We start from the raw sequence: 20417 nt of genomic DNA on the forward strand, positions 1-20417 counted from the left end.
TGACGATCCGTTATAACCTCTGTGTAGCTTTTCTGCAAGGCCCGAAAAACCTGCCTGTCGACTTTCTATAACCTGTCTGTAGCGTGCCTACAACATCTATAGGACCCTTTAGTAACTATATTCTATACCTTTTCGATAACCTGTCTACAGCGTCTCTGCAGCCTGTCAATAACTTCTCGATGATCTGTTTCTAACCTCTCTGTTGCTTTTCGGCAAGGCCTGTAAAACGTGCCTATATGGGGCTTCTATAGCCTGTCTGCAACCTGCCTATAGCCAGTCTATTAACTCTATACTAACTTTCTATACCTTTTCTACAGGCTTTCTACAGCCCGACCGTGGCCTACGTGCAATCGTGGCCGTCGATTGAATGCCGACGCCAAATCTGTGTCGGCAAGCGCGCACCGAGTCGAGGCTGCGCCAGGGCATGCGTGACTCTCGCCGGTTCACGGTTGGCCGGCCGTAAATCATTGCCGTTAAAATACCCCGGGGGCTTTCTCCTGTCGTCAAGGCAAGTCGTTGAGGCGTTTAACGGGGTGTCGTCCAACCCGGCCCCGGATATGCGCCGCCGCCGCACGTGACGTCACAGACATTGCGCATCACTCTGTACTCTTCCACTGACTGCGAGGTTGTGGCGTTGTTACGTCGGCACGTACATGAAACAGCAGCCGGCACATCTGCGGGTGATCACTCAAAATCTCTCTGGCGCCAAGCTGCTGGGTGATTGAAGTTGTGGCGCAGCGTATTGTGGTGTAAGATGTCGCCGTTATCAGCTAGGTTACGTCCTCTCTTATCCTTACGCAGCTTCAATACAGATTAAAGAGACTCCCTGTAAACGGTCTATTGAATGTCTATTGAAATATACTCGGGGGTCGGACAGAGAAAGGCCTTTCTCATTGACCTCTGAGCTAGGTTACGTCCTCCCCTATCCTAACACGGTTTCAGCAGACATTAGACTTTGTAAACGGTCTGTTGAATACGTATTGAAATTTTAGTGAGGTTGTAAACGATCTGTTGAAAGTCTGTTGAAATTTTATTGAGGGTTGAACAGAGAAAGGTCTCTCTCGTCGACCTTTGATTTGCCTTGTCATGCGCCAGCTTCGTTCACCCCACCACCGCCCATTTCTGAATCTCATCTGCAGCGTGTACAGTTGTGTAATCGACCGAACAATAGAGTTGTTGCTTTTCACTTAGATGTCAATTGGTGCTTGATGACGGTGTCAGGGACGTCCGTTACTCTCTGATTTCCCTTTCTACGCTTCGCCACATAGCGAGTGGATTACACATGTACGCCCGGTCACGTTTAGGATTATCACCGTAGTGTCGATACTATTAACGACTGGTCAGGTGTACAGGCTGAAAACAGTGCTTCGCTGATGCGTACACAAGGTCTCGTTGCGAGGACATTGGTTGTGTATTTTCGCTTTCGCTGTACTACAGACTGGCCGCAGGTACAGAATGATGAGTGAGACGCCTGAGTACCCAACGCACGGTATGATGGTAAGGTAACCCCTATTACCCGCCGCGGTGGCTCAGTGGTTAGGCGCTCAACTACTGATCCGGAGTTCCCGGGTTCGAACCCGACCGCGGCGGCTGCGTTTTTATGGAGGAAAAACGCTAAGGCGCCCGTGTGCTGTGCAATGTCAGTGCACGTTAAAGATCCCCAGGTGGTCGAAATTATTCCGGAGCCCTCCACTACGGCACCTCTTCCTCCCTTTGCCTCCGGCAAATGAAGAATCACCACCTGCTTTCGCACGTCTGCTCGTCTAAACTATAAGTTAAACCCCTACCAATTTTTTTTTCTTGACCGGGCGCTGTACTTCGCATTGTTAAACTCCAGATAACACGCCATACTTGCGGCGCTCAGAGTCGGTTCTTTTTTGCCTGAGGGGCTTCCTCACATTTTTACAACAATTCCGCTCGGAGATTCCGCCAGTTCTCATCAGAAATCTGAGATCTCGACTACTGATTCGGTTTCGAACCCGACCGCGGCGGCTGCGTTTTTATGGAGGAAAAACGCTAAGGCCCCCGTGTGCTGTGCAATGTCAGTGCACGTTAAAGATCCCCAGGTGGTCGAAATTATTCCGGAGCCCTCCACTACGGCACCTCTTCCTCCCTTTGCCTCCGGCAAATGAAGAATCACCACCTGCTTTCGCACGTCTGCTCGTCTAAACTATACGTTAAACCCCTACCAATTTTTTTTTTCTTGACCGGGCGCTGTACTTCGCATTGTTAAACTCCAGATAACACGCCATACTTGCGGCGCTCAGAGTCGGTTCTTTTTTGCCTGAGGGGCTTCCTCACATTTTTACAACAATTCCGCTCGGAGATTCCGCCAGTTCTCATCAGAAATCTGAGATCTCGACTACTGATTCGGTTTCGAACCCGACCGCGGCGGCTGCGTTTTTATGGAGGAAAAACGCTAAGGCGCCCGTGTGTTATGCGATGTCAGTGCACGTTAAAGATCCCCAGGTGGCCGAAATTATTCCGGAGCCCTCCACTACGGCACCTCCTTCTTCCTTTCTTCTTTCACACCCTCCTTTATACCTTCCTTGACGGCGCGGTTCAGGTGTCCAACGATATATGAGACAGATACTGCGCCAATTCCTTTCCCCCAAAACCAATTATTATTATTATTGTTATTATTATTATTATTATTATTATTATTTTTATTATTATTATTATTATTATTATTATTATTATTATTATTATTATCAAAACACCGCCAGACTTCCTGATGCCAGTGAATGTTCCGCGACTTCTCTTGCCAGACACGTGCGCGTACGGGACAAACTGAAACGAAATGAAACCGCCGCGTGCCCGCGCATAAATCTCGGATATATCGTTGGCACATCAAAAATGCGAGTTCTCCGGGGGAAGCTGCCCGCAGGGCATTATATGCGCTCGGGTGTGCTGAGGTTGCGCGTATATCATCAGCATGGCCGGAGCGATAGTGAGTATGAAGAAAAGAACACCGCGCCGGGGTCATGAAAACAAGTCGTATATCTCTCCCTCTCTGTCCTAGTCCGATCGACCTGTTGTGGAAGCAGCGACACGATACCAGTACGCACTTATCTACGCCAAGAAAAAAAATGAGGGTCACGTTTTTCTATTTCTTTTTTTCTTCATTGAGGTTTTTGATATCTGGAATGCTTTCTACGCAATGCATTGAGCCACTTGCAGAATTTATAACGACATTGCGCGGAATGCGTATACACAGCATTGGGTGGGCGCTTAGTCGAGACAGTTTTTAATGCAGAAATGAATGGCTGCAACGAGCACCTCTTCTGCGGAAGTCTGTCTGGCTTTGGCTCGAAATAAAGGTTGAGAAATGATGCGAAAACGCCCGCACGGCCTTCGGCGCGTGATAAGAAATGGAAAAGCGAAGCCCGCTTCTTGCGGCTGCTTGCCCGCCTCTCGAAATTTTAGGCTCAAAATAAATTATATGTCGATGTGAGCATTCCTCAGCTTTGAAATGAGCGGCTTGACGGCGCTCGCTTGGATATGCACGGACCCATATTTCGTCCTCTGGATAGCAATCCAGATCCAAAGGGCATCAGTGAAGTAAAACCACGTCTTTATAAGCGCGCAACATTGCCAGACTTCATGCGCATTCAGCAACTTGCGCCATCTCTTGGCCGCCAGCATTAAACGCCTTGTAATTCAGTAATAATAATAATAATAATAATTGGTTCTGGGGGAAAGGAAATGGCGCAGTATCTGTCTCATATATCGTTGGACACCTGAACCGCGCCGTAAATGAAGGGATAAAGGAGGGAGTGAAAGAAGAAAGGAAGAAGAGGTGCCGTAGTGGAGGGCTCCGGAATAATTTCGACCACCTGGGGATCTTTAACGTGCACTGACATCGCACAGCACACGGGCGCCTTAGCGTTTTTCCTCCATAAAAACGCAGCCGCCGCGGTCGGGTTCGAACCCGGGAACTCCGGATCAGTAGTCGAGCGCGCTAACCACTGAGCCACCGCGGCGAGGTAATTCAGTAAAGATATTTTAATCTTGTAATGTTGAGAAAACGAAGGAGTCCTGAGAGATTGTACGCAAACACGGTGATTTTAATGGCCGACTATTCTTTCTCACTGCAAAATCTTACCTTTCTGCGGCTCTCACGAACGTCACTCGCTACCGTTATGCATGTTCATATGATGCTGCAATGCCCCTCCATCTGCCGGAGCGGCTGTCAGTAGAATGGCAGCAGTGGTGAAGGCACCGGACGAAGCTGCAGCACGCCTACGCTCCTGGTCGTTTTCGGGACTACCGTTTTAATCGATATACATTTCTTATTTATGAAGAACCAATAAATTCTGAATTTTAAGCCGTAAGAGACAATGAAAAAGTGGACAACGGAAATAAAAGCCCCGGATCCATCCCTCACCACTGCGCCTTACAAGTCACTTCCGCGGACGCTGCCTCTTGTGGCATAGTTTCATTTTTGCGCTTTCGGTTGCGTACGCTTGTCGCAATATGCGCCGGTGGAGCTTTATCAATAGCCGCATCGCAAATCAAGTCGCTCTCAAGAGCTCGATGCAGCCGGGGCGCGTTGGAGGCCGTCGAGCACGGTGTCATTCGCGCACGCTGGGTCACTTGCAGTGCCCCGGCCTATCACCGTGCCGAGCGCATGCACTAAGCGTGCCTTGAGCCGCCTGCAGCGCTTGTAGTGGTCGTCACGGGCGGCGCTTGCGTAGTCGCACTATAGGCCAAGTCGCGTTAGAATTCAAAAAGGCTGCTAGCGCTACCCGCCGCGGTGGCTCAGTGGTTAGGGCGCTCGGCTACTGATCCGGAGTTCCCGGGTTCGAACCCGACCGCGGCGGCTGCGTTTTTATGGAGGCAAAACGCTAAGGCGCCCGTGTTCTGTGCGATGTCAGTGCACGTTAAAGATCCCCAGGTGGTCGAAATTATTCCGGAGCCCTCCACTACGGCACTTCTTTCTTCTTTCACTCCCTCCTTTATCCCTTCCCTTACGGCGCGGTTCAGGTGTCCAATTGGTATATGAGACAGATACTGCGCCATTTCCTTTTCCCAAAAACCAATTAATATTAATTATTATGCTAGCACTCGCTGCGTGGGCGGCTAGGGGCTGGCATTCACCGTGTGCCATGCAGGAACGCCCCCGCAATTGCGAACGCAACGTAAGAGTTCGTAATTAGTAGGATTTTATGGAAGCTACAGTGAGGCCGGCCCGCAACAACATAGCAGGAAGGACAGTCGGCACCCGGGAACGCCGCTAAGGCGCCCGTGTGCTGTGCGATGTCAGTGCACGTTAAAGATCCCCAGGTGGTCGAAATTATTCCGGAGCCCTCCACTACGGCACCTCTCTCTTCCATTCTTCTTTCACTCCCTCCTTTATCCCTTCCCTTACGGCGCGGTTCAGGTGTCCAACGATATATGAGACAGATACTACGCCATTTCCTTTCCCCAAAAAACCAATTATTATTATAACGCAACGGGCTTTTACTGTGTAGGGGTTTTGTTAGTACCAACTCATCACAGCTGGGCTTGAAATACCCCCTCGCCCTCCGGGCTGGTACGTAGTTTACCGTCCCTGACATGCGGGAATGCTGTCTGAGAATACGAATTAACTGAGAACACAAGCTTCGCAGATAATCAGGCAGTCCTCGGAATTGCAGTTTTCAGCAGAATTGGGCAGATAAAAATGTGCACAAAGATCTTCGAAAACGATGTGTCCTAGCTATCGTAGACAAGAGAATTTCCCTGAGGTATATTTAGATGTTTGCCTGGATTTGCTTCCTTCACAGGGTAATTGTCCGTTTGAAAATTTGCTTCTTGAGCCACGCTTAGAGGTAGTGCACAGATGTTACATAGTGCTCCAAAGTGGCGTACAGCTGCTCAGGAGTGCTCTAAAATTTGTTTATGGGCGCTCCTAAAATCTGTCCGAGTCACGGTTTGGCAATAATGCACGACGGCACCTGCGTATAGGCAGCTGCGGAATAAACGGTGTGTGTCGCGCATCGTTTTTTTGCTTCATCTATTGTGTAGACTTTTTAGTTGAGTTTTCTCATTAGGGTTACTGGATATACACCACTTTTTTTTAAAAGCGAAAGCTTCACTACGCCAGGTTTTCAAGAGGGTACCGTTAGTGCGCAACTGAAACAGCTTGGGTCGTACAATCCCTACGGGTGGTTGTGATAGGAACAGCCACGTGCCGGTGCAGTGGCGCATCACTTAACCGCTGCCACACTGCGCTGGTAGTGGTATCGAGGACTCGCCGCCATTTATGAATGTGAAGTAGAGAATGAGCAATTCTGCATATATGGACATTAAACCACAAAATCGCGTCATGCCCTTAAGGCAGAGCTTAAGTGGCTGCTGGAAAATAATAATAATAATTGGTTTTTTGGGGAAAGGAAATGGCGCAGTATTTGTCTCATATATCGTTGGACACCTGAACCGCGCCGTAAGGGGAGGGATAAGAGAGGGAGTGAAAGAAGAAAGGAAGAATTAGGTGCCGTAGTGGAGGGCTCCGGAATAATTTCGACCACCTGGGGATCTTTAACGTGCACTGACATCGCACAGCACACGGGCGCCTTGGCGTTTTTCCTCCATAAAAACGCAGCCGCCGCTGCTGGAATTGAAGAATCACCACCTAGCTGCTTTCGCACGTGTGCTTGGTTTAACGAAGTTAAGCCCCTACCAACTTTTGTGGGTCTAGTGCGTGGAGAGTACATAGCCCTCGTTTCACAGCTGTGACTCGCATAGTTACGCGCCACCGACGGCTTGCATTTATACAGTCCGCTTCAGTTAATAAGCGCAGCTTCGTGCAAGTATGTACTTTATCTGGCGTCACGTAAGGGGGAGTGGTAACTTCGTTGTGACTATTTATGGCTTCATTATGACAGTGTGACATTATGGCACATTGCGACGATTTGACCAGCCGACGTGGACGCGTCCGTTACTCCTGTGGGCCCCTTATAGTTACGCTATAGCGCTGTGCGATCGCGCCGTTTCCTCGTGAAACGTTCGTCGCGACGATTTCCATAATTTCCTGCGTTTTACATACAGCTTGTGTGCAAACAGTGCAGTACATATAGATTATGCGGAAAATGCATACGTAATAATAATAATAATTGGTTTTGGGGGAAAGTAAATGGCGCAGTATCTGCCTCATATATCGTTGGACACCTGAACTGCGCCGTAAGGGAAGGGATAAAGGAGGGAGTGAAAGAAGAAAGGAAGAAGAGGTGCCGTAGTGGAGGGCTCCGGAATAATTCTGACCACCTGGGGATCTTTAACGTGCACTGACATCGCACAGCACACGGGCGCCTTAGCGTTTTTATGCGCGGCGGCTGCGTTTTTATGGAGGAAAAACGCTAAGGCGCCCGTGTGCTGTGCGATGTCAGTGCACGTTAATGATCCCCAGGTGGTCGAAATTATTCCGGAGCCCTCCACTACGGACCTATTCGTTCCTATCTTCTTTCACTCCCTCCTTTATCCCTTCCCTTACGGCGCGGTTCAGGTGTCCAACGATATATGAGACAGATACTGCGCCATTTCCATTCCACCAAAAACCAATTATTTACACCTGGGGATCTTTAACGTGCACTGACATCGCACAGCATACGGGCGCCTTAGCGTTTCGCCTTTATCGAAACGCAGCCGCCGCGGTCGGGTTGGAACCCGGGAACTCCGGATCAGTAGTCGAGCGCCCTAACCACTGAGCCACCGCGGCGGGTAAAATGCATACGTACGTGTAGAAATTCATACGAACTCCGCATGACGTCATACACATAACGTAAAATCACGTGAAAACTTTACAGAGAGAATTCGGAAGGCATACGGAAACTTATGAAAAGCATACGAATTTCATGTATTTTTAGTCTAGCATATGTCATCCCTATGCAGTTCTATATATCTAAATGCGTCGCGCTTATCAGAAACTTTTTAGTTAGGGTTGACACGTTCGAACGGAGCTGCTTGGCTGTTATAGCGATTAGCCCATACGCTTCAGGTCCCACCACGTTGCACGATATTGGTGACTTGTTAAGCCTCTGTGCTTAGTGCTCTTGGCTACGCGGCTTCAGTACGAAAGGCCTGAAAAGTTTCTGTCCGTAATTGTCGCAACATTCGGGAAATCTAGTTTTTTCTCACGTACGCATTTCGGAATTGCACAACCCGCCGCTCTGCCACGCGCGGCAGCTTTTTTTGATGGGAGGATAACCTTGCGAAACAACCGCCTATCTATATATATATACACGATGTATATGGGGGGCCTTGATGCGCTGAATCCTCGCGGCGGCTAGAAAGAAAAATAAAGAAGACAACGGAGCCAGAGTGAGAGGAAAAAAAGGCCTCACGGCGGCCATCGAAAGGTCGACCCGACTGCCCCCAAATCGGCGGAATAGGGGGCGCTGGGGGCCGGCCTCGCGGATCGTCCCCCCTTCCTATGCCTCTGCGTGTGTTCGCGGTTCCTATGGGCTCCATTAGCCAATCTGCCGCCTCCCCCCTCGCACTCACGCGCTCGAAGCCTACTTTCTCGGCGATTTTCTCACTTCGTTCGTTCTGCCCTTTTTTGTTTGTTTCATTCCGTCTTTCCGCCGCGGCGCTGTCTGGCGAATGAATGGCTTTACGACCGCGGCGAGACCCCGCGCCGGCCCCTGCAACATTAGTGCTCGGTAACCGATCGTCGATCGTGGGAAAAGCGAACAAAAAATAAAGCAAGACAGAAAACCAGCGCAGATGGCTCGCCGAGACGTGTGGCGATCGTCTGTGGAGCTTAACGCTGGCTGCCGCCGTGTAACACTTAGCAGACTCCGCAAATATTCCGAGTTGGCGGGTTTATTGCGTCTGTATAGTGAGGTCACGTTCTAACGAATGACGTAATGCATTACCGGCGCTGTCCAGGGGGCGCGCAATGTCGGGTCGCCCATTTTGAGCGCGAAGCCAGTCGCCTTTTTGTTCAGCGTTCTGGTTTCCACGCATGCTCTAAACGCGATGCGGAACAATCGAGGTAGCATACGATCAATCAAGTTGTTGGCTTATTTTTATCACCACCTTAAAATGAGTGGTTTTGAGGAAAGGAAATGGCACAGTAACTATCTCACTTCTCGGTGGACACTTTAACTGCGCCGTGAGGGAAGGGATGAAGGTGTTAGTGAAAGAACAGAGAATGAGGTGCCGTAGTGGAGGGCTCCGCAGTAATTTCGACCACCTGGGGATCTTTTAACGCGCGCTGACATCGCACAGCACACGGGCGCCTTTTGTGTTTCGCCTCCATCGAAACGCGGCCGCCGCGGCCGGGTTACAAAAATGGCGGCGTGCCTCTTGCTTTCTTTCTTCTTTCACTCTCTCCTTTATTCCTTATCTTACGGCGTGGTTCAGGTGTCCGCCGATATATGAGACAGATACTGCGCCATTTCCTTTCCCCAAAAAACCAATTATTATTTTGCTTTTCGCCTCCATCCTTTCATCAGAAACCGCCAATTTTGTTACCCGGCCGCGGCGGCCGCGTTTCGATGGAGGCGAAACACAAAAGGCGCCCATGTGCTGTGCGATGTCAGCGCACGTTAAACATCCCCTCAGGTGGTCGAAATTATTCCCGAGCCCTCCACTACAGCACCTCTTTCTCTTTTTTCACTCCCACCTTCCTCCCTTCCCTCACGGCGCGGTTGAGGTGTCCACAGAAAATTGAGATAGATACTGTGCCATTTATTTTCCTCAAAAACCGCATAAGACCTTTGTGTGCTGTCTGATGTCAGCGCATGTTAAAATACCCCAGGTGGTCTATATTGATCCGGAGCCCTCTATACTACTGCTCCTACTTCTCTATTGTAATGCGTTAGCATTAGAACCCCGATGTCGAAAAAAAGCTGTCCGTCCGTCCGAAGGCTAGGTTGGCTGGGGGCGAAGTGGAGAGAGGTTGGAAGATGGAAAGTGGGACAGTGGAGACGAATAGAGGGTGGGAGGCAGTAGATGGCGGGCGGCAAAGTGAAGAGGGGCAAAACCCCTCTGCACTTTCAGCAGAGAGGAGGGAGCGGTAAAGTGGAAGAGGAAAGACAAAGAGAAGGCGCCTAGGCGAGGGTTGGGGGCAGTGGAGAAGGGTGTGGCATATCACACGATGATTGATTGACTGATTCATGCCAACTGCTTGCACGGTCTGATCCAGTCAGCGGCAGCTGATGCTTCTTCGTCCGGAGGGAACAGCATAGTGCTGATCCACACTCCTCCGCATCAGTCGAAGTGATCGATTATAATTTTTTTCCACTTCCTTCAATTATTCATTTCCCCACGGCACCGTTGAGGTGTCAATTACTACGTCTTTCCCTTCCTCAATACCATTTTCTTTCTGTTAAAGATCCCCAGGTTGTCGAAATTATTACGGAGCCCTCTACTACGGCACCTCTTTCTTCCTTTTTTTCATTCCCCCTTTATCCCTTCCCTTACTGTGCGGTTCAGGTGTCCAACGATATATGAGACAGATACTGCGCCATTTCCTCTCCCCCCCCCCCCCCAAAAAAAAACAACTATTAGTATTATTTCTGTTGGCAACATCTGTATAGCTACTATACGTAAAACAGGTGGCCTCGGGCGATGATGCGCCTTTTCGCGGAGCTGCTTTTGGGCTGTAAGTTAGGGCAGCTTACTTTGAAATACACGCCAGCTTCCTATGGGCTTTAACTGGACCTCTTTTAACACTATACATGCTGAAAGCTAGCAAATTATTTAGTAACTGCGCGTTGTGTTTAACGGCACCCCGAATGCGCGCATTACCGTGCTGCCGGCCCAGCTGAAGCACTGCTATTCTTGAACGGCTTTATGGCCGGCACCAGAGCGCTTCCCAATACACGGCATTTGACGGACATCGCTGCATAGTTTCAGCGTCGATTTATAATAATTTATAATTTATAATAATAATTTATAATAATAATGTTCTGTCCGGACCCCGTAGAGCATCTGTTACGGGTCCAATGGACTTATTTTTGGAAATGTGGCGGAAGGTTTGAAGGTTGCCTCACTTCCGCCACCGGTTGGCCCGGTATTGCACTGCCTCCGGGATCGGCCTTATCTTCAGCGCGTCTTTACTATCCTGTCTTCCTATCCCATCTTTCAGCCCTCCTTCTATCTGCACGTGGTAGCGATTGTGGCTCGGTTTGAGCCAGTGGGCAGGCCTGTGCACTTTCCTTTTCTTTCTTCCTGGCAACAACAGACAGACATATAATAATAATTGGTTTTGTGGGAAAGGAAATGGCGCGATATCTGTCTCATATATCGTTGGACACCTGAACCGCGCCGTAAGGGAGGGGATAGAGGGGGAGTGAAAGACGAAAGGAAGAAATAGGTGCCGTAGTGGAGGGCTCCGGAATAATTTCGCCCACCTGGGGATATTTAACGTGCACTGACATCGCACAGCACTCGGCCGCCTTAGCGTTCTAAATAGTGTGTGTGTGTGTGTGTGTGTGTGTGTGTGTGTGTGTGTGTGTGTGTGTGTGTGTGTGTGTGTGTGTGTGTGTGTGTGTGTGTGTGTGTGTGTGTGTGTGTGTGTGTGTTTATGACGGTGCTGTTTATGAGCTTGGAAGCAAATTATTGGCGCCACTCTGAAATTTGTATTTCTCCACCAGCCCGCCGCGGTGGCTCAGTGGTTAGGGCGCTCGACTACTGATCCGGAGCTCCCGGGTTCGAACCCGACCGCGACGGCTGCGTTTTTATAGAGGAAAAACGCTAAGGCGCCCGTGTGCTGTGCGATGTCAGTGCACGTTAAAGATCCCCAGGTGGTCGAAATTATTCCGGAGCCCTCCACTACGGCACCTCCTTCTTCCTTTCTTCTTTTACTCCCTCCATTGTCCTTCCCTTACGGCGCAGTTCAGGTGTCCAACGCTATATGAGACAGATACTGCGCCTTTTCCTTTCCCCAAAAACCAATTATTATTATTACATCGCAGAGCACACGGGCGCCTTAGCGTTTTGCCTCCATAAAAACGCAGCCGCCGCGGTCGAGTTCGAACCCGGGAACTACGGGTCAGTAGCCGCGCGGCCTAACCACTGAGCCACCGCGGCGGTGTAGGACGTTAAACACCAAAACCAAAAACCAGTACTAGGGTCGATTTCTTCTAGTTTGAGGAAGTTGCTTTTGGTGGCTTACCGAAGAAGGCGAAAATAATAGCGATTATTTGAAGACTTTTTACCGCCTGCGTGTTTTCGTTATAGGTAACTGGAGTTGTAACAATCGCAATCGCGCGTAACATTTGCGGTATCCTTCAGCGCAATATCTTGACGGTACGACGCTCTGTTTGTGACACGTTTCCCTCTGCACCGCTGTTACGCGTGACGCTATGCAGTGACGGTCTACAGGATGTGCGAGGACAACGCAATCAGTAAGCGTGACAAAATCACACTTACACATGCCCGCCTTAATTGCAACTGTCCGTAACCCTTCTAGTTGGGAGGCCTAGTTCAGCAGCCGTCGCTTATTGGTCAGCGCTGGCCCAATCACACAGCCGTATCGCGCCAGATAAGTTTCATGAAGCAGGCTTTTTTTTTTCCTTCTTGAACTTGACGAGGAGTTTAATTACTTTTCGCTGAGCTCTCGGTTCAGGTTTCGAAGAGGGCGGAAGCACGGTTAGGGTTACAACGGCACGGCTGCTGTACACACGGAACATAAGCCTTCAAAACAACGAGGATATTTTTTCTGTGCATGCGTAAAATTAATTGGCGATACCGGACTGACGTCCCCGATGCTCTTGGCATGCAGGTACTTAGAGACGAAACGAAAGCTGCTTTGAAACGCAGGCACTGATTGGACGCTGGGACGCTTACTTGCCTGGGTTCGTTCGTTTAATTGATACATTTCACAGAAGGCTTGGCGGAGTTATGCACGCGTTCTGCAAACAACAGCTTGACGTGAATGCAGTGCATGGTTATTACGTCGCTGTTTGTGACAACCTCCCCCCCCCCCCCCCCCCCCACGCCGGCCGACCCCCTTGCTTCCCTGCCTTTTGCCTGAAGAAGGGATTATGCATATCAGGGGGGGGGTTCAGAATCGAAAATCCCGTACCCGCCTGCCGGGGTTTGATTATGAAGGGCACCTTCCTGTTTCTGCCACTAATCCGAGATAGGGATTTTGTTTTTTCCTCCGCACGCCTCGCTACTTTCTTGCTGTTTTTACTTTTCCTTTGTGCAAATGAATCGCAGTTTTTTTTTAACAGTTTGCGCTTTTCCAAACTCTGCAACTTCATTATCGTGCTCGTGTTCCCTCGCTGAGGGAAAGCGAGTTTAATCAGACGAGTAACGCGCACAGCAGGAAGATGAAGCGGTATCCTTTTCATGCACGTTTCCCGCATTGTTTCGTGCTAATGATGCCCGTATATAAGTAGTTCATCCTGAAGCCTCCCCCCCCTTTTTTTTTCTCCCTCACTTCGCCACTGTTCTTTATTAATCCATCGCTCGGCTGGAGCCTTGTAAAGGTGACTGCTTTTCCCGTATTACGTACAGGGCGCATGGGGTACCAAGCGTACGTCGCATTTATTTTTTTTTAAGTCTTGAAGTCATTGTGTTACGACGCCGCGAGGTATTTTATCTGCCTCCTCCAAAGCGACGGCTCTGTTGCAACTCGCGACGGTTTTTTTCGACTTTAATCCTTTTTTGTTGCGTGGAACCCCTCCCAAGCGTAATTCACTTATTAGTAATCTTGTTCCGGGCTCTCGCGCGTCAGGCCGGATTTAGTTCCTGGCAGGACTTTCTTTTTCGAGACTGCGAGCTAGAATATACTCCCATGGGCTTGGCTGTTGTTCATTCTTTTTGCCCGTTTTTTCTTTCCCTCTTCTTTGTTTTCGCATATGAGAACTCGTATCTAGCTGCATTCTACAGGCCTTGAAGCGAAAGCGCGCAGTGAAGCTTGCTGGCCGTTTATAAAGAGGTATCGTGAAAGGCGCCTTTGTTTTTATCGCTTGTTCCCATACCTACTTTACCAAGACACTTGAGCATGTTCTCCAAGTCTATGTCGTCCGCACTCTCTTAAGTTGTTTTACGAAAAAAAAAATAAACGAAATTACGGACAATTATGGGAACTAATACTGAGAAGCTGGGATAGCAGGATCGAGGCTTTGACTTTCGCTATACATGGGTCTCCCTCCGTTTGTTTCTTTGATTTTGCCGTCACTTTTTCGTTCCGCTGCTGCTTGGGATTCTGGTAGATGAAGGTGGGTGTACATGCAGATGGCAGACTCCTCTTATAAGCTCCGGTAGATGAAGGTGGGTGTACATGTAGATGGCGGACTCCTCTTATGGGCTCCGGTAGATGAAGGTGGGTGTGCATGCAGATGGCAGACTCCTCTTATGGGCTCCGGTAGATGAAGGTGGGTGTACATGTAGATGGCGGACTCCTCTTATGGGTTCCGGTAGATGAAGGTGGGTGTACATGCAGATGGCGGACACATCTTATGCATGAGCTCCGGTAAACGAAGGCTGATGTACATCTAAGTGGCGGACACCTCTTATGGTCTTTTGGTGGGTGGGTGTACATGTACATGAAGTACTTCTCTTACGGGGATCTGATGGGAGGAGGTCTTCTGGAGTCGAGGGGTGTGGATGGCGAGCTCCAATGATATGTGCTTCTGATAGGCGGATGCCTTTTGGAAGATGAGATGGGTATGTGGGTAGACGGCGGGCTCTTCTCATGGGCTGTGCCTGTGGTTTTCCCTTTTTTTCTGTTCTGCACATTGACTTTCCGTCTGTGCCTCTGACTGTTCGGTGACTTTGGTTTTTCACGTATTTGTTTGTTGTTTTTACTTCTCTTCATTTCTCTTTAAATTAAGTTTTTTGAGCGTTTAGCTTTTCCTTTTTTTTTGTATTGGCTTTAAGCCCGGTAAAGCGTCGCTGCTCCGGGCTCCCTCTCTCTTTAATTTATGGTTTTTTTTTCTGAGAGGACCAATAAAAAGGGCTCCTGGAGGTTAGGATTTGGGTGAAGGCCATCTGGAGGGTGGAGGTGGGTGCGTGGGTGGTTGCCACCCCTCTTAGGCTTTCGCTGGGTGGAAGCCTTCTCGAGTTTGGCGGCTTGACTCCTTTGCTTTCACACGCCGAGGCCGTGGTTTAGAGAAATGTGTCTATTTCTGCAAAAAAAAAAAGAAGAGCGATGAAGCAACCCGTCACAGATGGGCAGTGTTTGCCCAGAACGCTGTCGCTGAATTTTCCGTCATAATTTTTTGATAGAGTATTATTTGGATAACTAAGCGCAGCTTCAAAGAGCGGGAACTGTGTGGTAATTAACGATGCGTAGTACCAGACGAGTCCTGTAGTGGAGGCATCACTTCAGTAATTGAGGTAGGAACTTGAATTGAGCTGGTGCACGTGACCATGCTGTGCAGAACAGTGGGTAAACGCAGTAGAGTATACCTGACGTGGTAGTGTTGTACTCGCGTCGCTTTCGGCGTCACAACGCTTAATGTCACAAAGAAATTGCTGTGGCGCGGAGGGTGTATGAGCATTCTTTCATAGTTTACAGTGGTGGTAACTGAGCACCTCGTTAGTGCTTGCGCACAATTAAATGCCTTCGGAGTATGAACTGCTTTCTCGATAGTTCGCAATACTCAGCTTGATTTTTACTGGAAACTCTGTGCGTGTGTGGCCGTGGATGGGTGTCGTTAATTGCGCGTTAGCGTTAATTGCGTGTTTTTTTTTAATAAATGGCGCACACCCTGGAAACTGAAGACACTCGTTTGTTGCTTAGCAACGAAGTGCGAGGGGAAATAATGCGTACTGTGGAATGGGAGAGCAGATGCCGACTCCGGAGCTTCCAGTGAGAAGCTATGGGAACGGTGGTAAATTGGAGGAGGATGGTGCGAGTAAAGGAAAGGCGCGGTGACTGTCTCACTATCGGTAAAAACCTGAACCGCACCGGAAGGTAACCCGCAGAAAAAAAATCTATGGGTCTGTGTTGAGTAAATGTTGAATGTTTTTGGAAGCTCACAAATATTCTATGGACAGCCTGCCTAATTAATTGAAGGCCAGTATGAGCCTGCAAGCCTTATACTGCGATGTGCGACAGCGAGTTCTCGCCAGCATTTTGCATATTATTGTAATAAAAACAACAAAGGAACAATCAAGCTATTATGACGTCTCGTTTCCTGCAAAGCATTTCTCGTTTTTATTGCTTCGCTGTTAAGAACCCGACCGCGGCGGCTGCGTTTTTATAGAGGAAAAACCCTAAGGCGCCCGTGTGCTGTGCGATATCTGTGCACGTTAAAGATCCCCAGGTGGTCGAAATTATTCCGGAGACCTCCACTACGGAGCCTATTATCCTTTCTTCTTTCACTCTCTCCTTTACCCTTCCCTTACGGCGCGGTTCGGGTGTCCAACGATATATGAGACAGATACTGCGCCATTTCCTTTCCCCAAAAACCACTTATTATTATTATTATTATTATTATTATTATTATTATTATTATTATTATGTTAAGTTCAGCATTTGTGCCTTCGCCTGCGGTTGTTTCTTGTTCAACTTTTGTTTTTACCGCGTCACGATGAGTTATTCCATCAGGCGCGATCCTTTCAAAGCAGGAGCTAAGGAAAGTGTTTCTCGGGAACGTCGCGTAGACGTTTAAGCGCGTTCTCTGCCGCTGCGACTGTAAAGCTTTCTTTTCAGCAAAGAAGCGTGCTTAGTTGAGAGTCCAAAAAGTAACTTCGAAACGGGGAGAAGAGATATATACAAGTAAAAACAGAGCAGCTTTTTTCGATATAGCTGCAGGGAAAGAAACCTTTTTTTTTTTCCCCGGTCAAATGTGCGGGGCGTTTTCCGGCACTTAGCGAGGAAGCACCGCTCTCGAGCACATCTCTTCTCGTGTAGGCCTCGTGAATTCTTTACGCTTTGTGCCTCGAGGCAGTCACTTGGAACGCGAGTTTAGCGTCGGGTCTTCTAGACGCAGAAAGGAGAAGAACAGATGCGTGTGGGGTGCTGGAGAGGCGAGCTTTTCGCATTTAAGGGCTTGTTTTTTTTTTAAACGAGTGAAGCGCATTTAGTTTGTGGCGGTCACGTCTAGGGGGTTAATGTTAAGGTAGCTAGATAAACGTGCCTCCTATGAAAATAGTCAAACAAAATTGGCACTGTTCAAACTCAGTCTTGTGGTTGATTAAAGTTAAACAGTGGTAGACGCAATTTTAGAAAGAAATAGTGAACTGAGGGATGTCTTACAGTATAATACCACCGCTGACATAGTAAAGCAGCAGCTGAAACATTTTCGTACAATTTCTGGTGGTTTAGGAGGCACCTATTGAGGCTAGGAGAATAATAATTGGTTTTGGAGGGAAAGGAAATGGCGCAGTATCTGTCTCATATACCGTTAAACACCTGAACCGCGCCGTAAGGGAAGGGATAAGGAAGGGAGTGAAAGAAGAAAGGAAGAAGGAGGTGCCGTAGTGGAGGGCTCCGGAATAATTTCGACCAACTGGGGATCTTTAACGCGCACTGACATCGCACAGCACACGGGCGCCTTAGCGTTTTTCCTCCATAAAAACGCAGCCGCCGCGGTCGGGTTCGAGCCCGGGAACTCCGGATCAGTAGTCGAGCGCCTAACCACTGAGCCACCGCGGCGGGGCCTCGTTTGTGTTCTTTAGCTTTAGGTTAGGTTAGGTTCAGATGTAGGTTTAGAACGGCTGTGCAAATAACCTTGGAGTCAGTGTTATTAAATGTTTTTGTCCGGAAACTTTGGCTGCTTCGTTCTCGCATTGACCTCAAACACGAGCTATATTAATCCCTGCATTCACCTTTTTATTGCTTTAGTACATATATTTTATCAAATTTATTAATATCACACCCTTGGCGAGCACGTTGACATGATCACTGCCTGTTTTCCCTTTAACTGTTTAGTTTTATTGCTGCCTTGCAAGCTGCTTGGACGCCTGCACAGACTGCTTCGAGTGGCTGTCCGGTGGCTAATTGTGCTCATTCGAGTTTTGAGTGAAGGTGAAGCGTTTTGATAGTCGGTCCTTTTAGCCGTGGCTGAAAGAATGCCGCCTGGCTCTCTCTTCAAAACTGGGTTTCTATTTTTAGTTCAGCATAATAATATACGATAATTCTGAGTACAAAAGCATTGCTACGTTAACATTGATCGTTAACGTTCATCTATGTTGAAAAACTATATAAACGCCTAATTTTAGTTGTGGGGTTACTTCATTCAAATGATGCGTTAGACATTAGAACGCATGCATCACCGCGTGGTATTCGCTTACGAACAAGCTTACGAGCAACAGTTATATTGCAGTATTTTTGTGCCTCACGTGACCTAAAGGCCAACTACACGTCACAGCTATAGTTCGGTTGTTTAAACCGGAACCTAAACAGCGTCAAGAAGAAATTCAGGGATGAATTATTTATTTGTCGGAGCCCAATATTTAGGGGTGATACATGAATAATAAAGTATAAGAAAGCGTAAACGCGAAAATTTGGCGTCTATAGTCATTTAAATCTCACGCTGAATGAGTTTGTCTCCTGCGAGTTCTAAGGTACGCTTAAATTTCCTAAATAGATACGTGTCCTTGTTCCAAAGGAACGAGGATTGGTGGTGGCGAGGGAGACAGGTAATCATTTATTGCGAATACAGGTGTGGTAGCAAGCGCATTACGTTCTAGGGAAAACTGACTCAATCTTGGAACTATGACAGCGCTGGAGGTACCGAAACGGCGAGCCCCAGAAGGCCCCAAACAATGTCTATTTGGATATGACGGCCGCCTTCGGAGTGCTTCTCTTATCCAGCGCAGGTGCAATATCGACTCGTGCATACCCAAAATAAGGTCAAAAAGAAATGCGAAGTTCAACCTGCTCCGTATTCCGACCGCTCGGTATTCTCGCCACGTCAAACCTGTTTACGTTCCCCAACGACAGCTTCTCTTCTCCCGGCTCGGTGGTGAGGCCGAGAGGCGACGTCGGTGGCCGCCCACAGCCAGCCAGCCAGCATTTGCTTGGAAAGCGGCCATCTGAATGTCTCTATTTAAAGGACGCCTCGCGGCGGGCGTCGGTGGCCGGTCACGCCAGAACACCTGCGGAGGAAGGGATCACTGCTCGGCCTTCTCCTCGCCAGATCGGTGCAGCGTTGTGCAAGCGCAGCTGCACAGCTGACGACAGCCCTCATCACGCCGGGAAGGGGGGGGGGGGACGCGTAAGCGCGCTTTTGTGTTCCGTTAACCGTTAACCGGAAGGCAAAGGTTGCAGCGGGTGGCAGACCGGGACTTGGGGAAAAAAAAGCACACAACAAAACAGAACGCGCCACAACAGTACGCAAAAAACAGCACGGGGGAAAACAGCATTAGTCAGAATAGCACTCAACGAAAGACAGCACAGCGAAAAAACGGCAAACAAAAAAATAAGGAAGCTTGCGGGGAATAAGGGGGTCGCAGCTGTAACTGGACAGGGTTGATTGGCGAGATATGAAAGATGCATTTGTCTTGCAATGAACGTAGTTAGGCTTGTGATGATGATCATTAACCGTTAACCACTGTCTGGGAGGAGACGAGTAGTTTGCGAGAGGAAGCCAGGTATTGGGAGTCGTAACTAGCTATCTAGGGCAAGTAGTTACCGCAGATCAGGACCATGGGAGGGAAATGAGCAGGTGCTGTGAGGTTATAAACTACAGCCTGCCTGTATCCCTTAATAGGAAAGCTTGTAATAGTTCACTGAATGCTAACCATATATTGAAAAGAATGCTACGCAATCACGATAGTCAGAGAGCTTGGCAGGCCAGGATAATCGCGAGCCGCATTTATGTAAAATAAGATTTGTGACGCGGAAAGTTTAAGTAATAGTCCTGTGTTCGTCTCGGAAAACGGCAAAGAAACGCTCAGGCGGACACGGAGAAGCATGCGGAGTTCATCATATGCCCTGCATCCCTGTATGTCGGCGTGTCTTTCTTCTTTTTTTTTCCGGGACAAGTAAGCCATGTGAATCGAGAGTCCGGACGCATAAAGTTCACACACACGAGTAGCTGGTTGCTCGCGAGAACGGCTGAATTCAGTTTATTGTCGTATTTTTTTTAGACTTACTCTCGAGTAAGAAGTGCCTGTGAAGAAAAGTTGTTTGACTGCAGCCTGGGTATTTAACTGGATCGACGATATAGAGGTAGAGCATCAGCCCCGCTTGCAAGAGAACGGTGGCTTAAATTCAGGTGCCACCACAGCTCTCCACTGGATTTAAAAAAAAGGCTGATATGGGTGTCGGTGGAAATAAATAACCAGGGCTGGGGTGCGACTTGATCCCGGCCGCGCCCTCTCGCCAGAACCGAATTTGGCCACCCTGATGCAGTACTTGGCCACCACCTCCCATTACACATCTGCGGTATGCGGTCTGGATATACGGCAGTCGCAGCTGGATCGGAACAGGGGGAGAGTTGTGTCCTGTACTGGACACATACCCATAAATACTGGACAAGCGCATTTTTTTTTTCAAAGGGAAGTGGCTTATGAACGGA

At 48.7% G+C, this 20417-nt stretch overlaps 1 protein-coding gene and 1 pseudogene across 1 annotated transcript in view; both read left to right on the forward strand.

Annotated features, from left to right (window-relative positions):
• LOC144107648 (uncharacterized) overlaps positions 1-20417 on the forward strand; it is a 361279-nt gene that overhangs the window by 106747 nt on the left and 234115 nt on the right. The window lies entirely within an intron of this gene.
• LOC144108942 (U2 spliceosomal RNA) lies at positions 10865-11036 on the forward strand (annotated as a pseudogene).

Source organism: Amblyomma americanum, chromosome 10, assembly GCF_052857255.1.
Source record: "Amblyomma americanum isolate KBUSLIRL-KWMA chromosome 10, ASM5285725v1, whole genome shotgun sequence".
NCBI classification, from domain to species: Eukaryota; Metazoa; Arthropoda; class Arachnida; order Ixodida; family Ixodidae; genus Amblyomma; species Amblyomma americanum.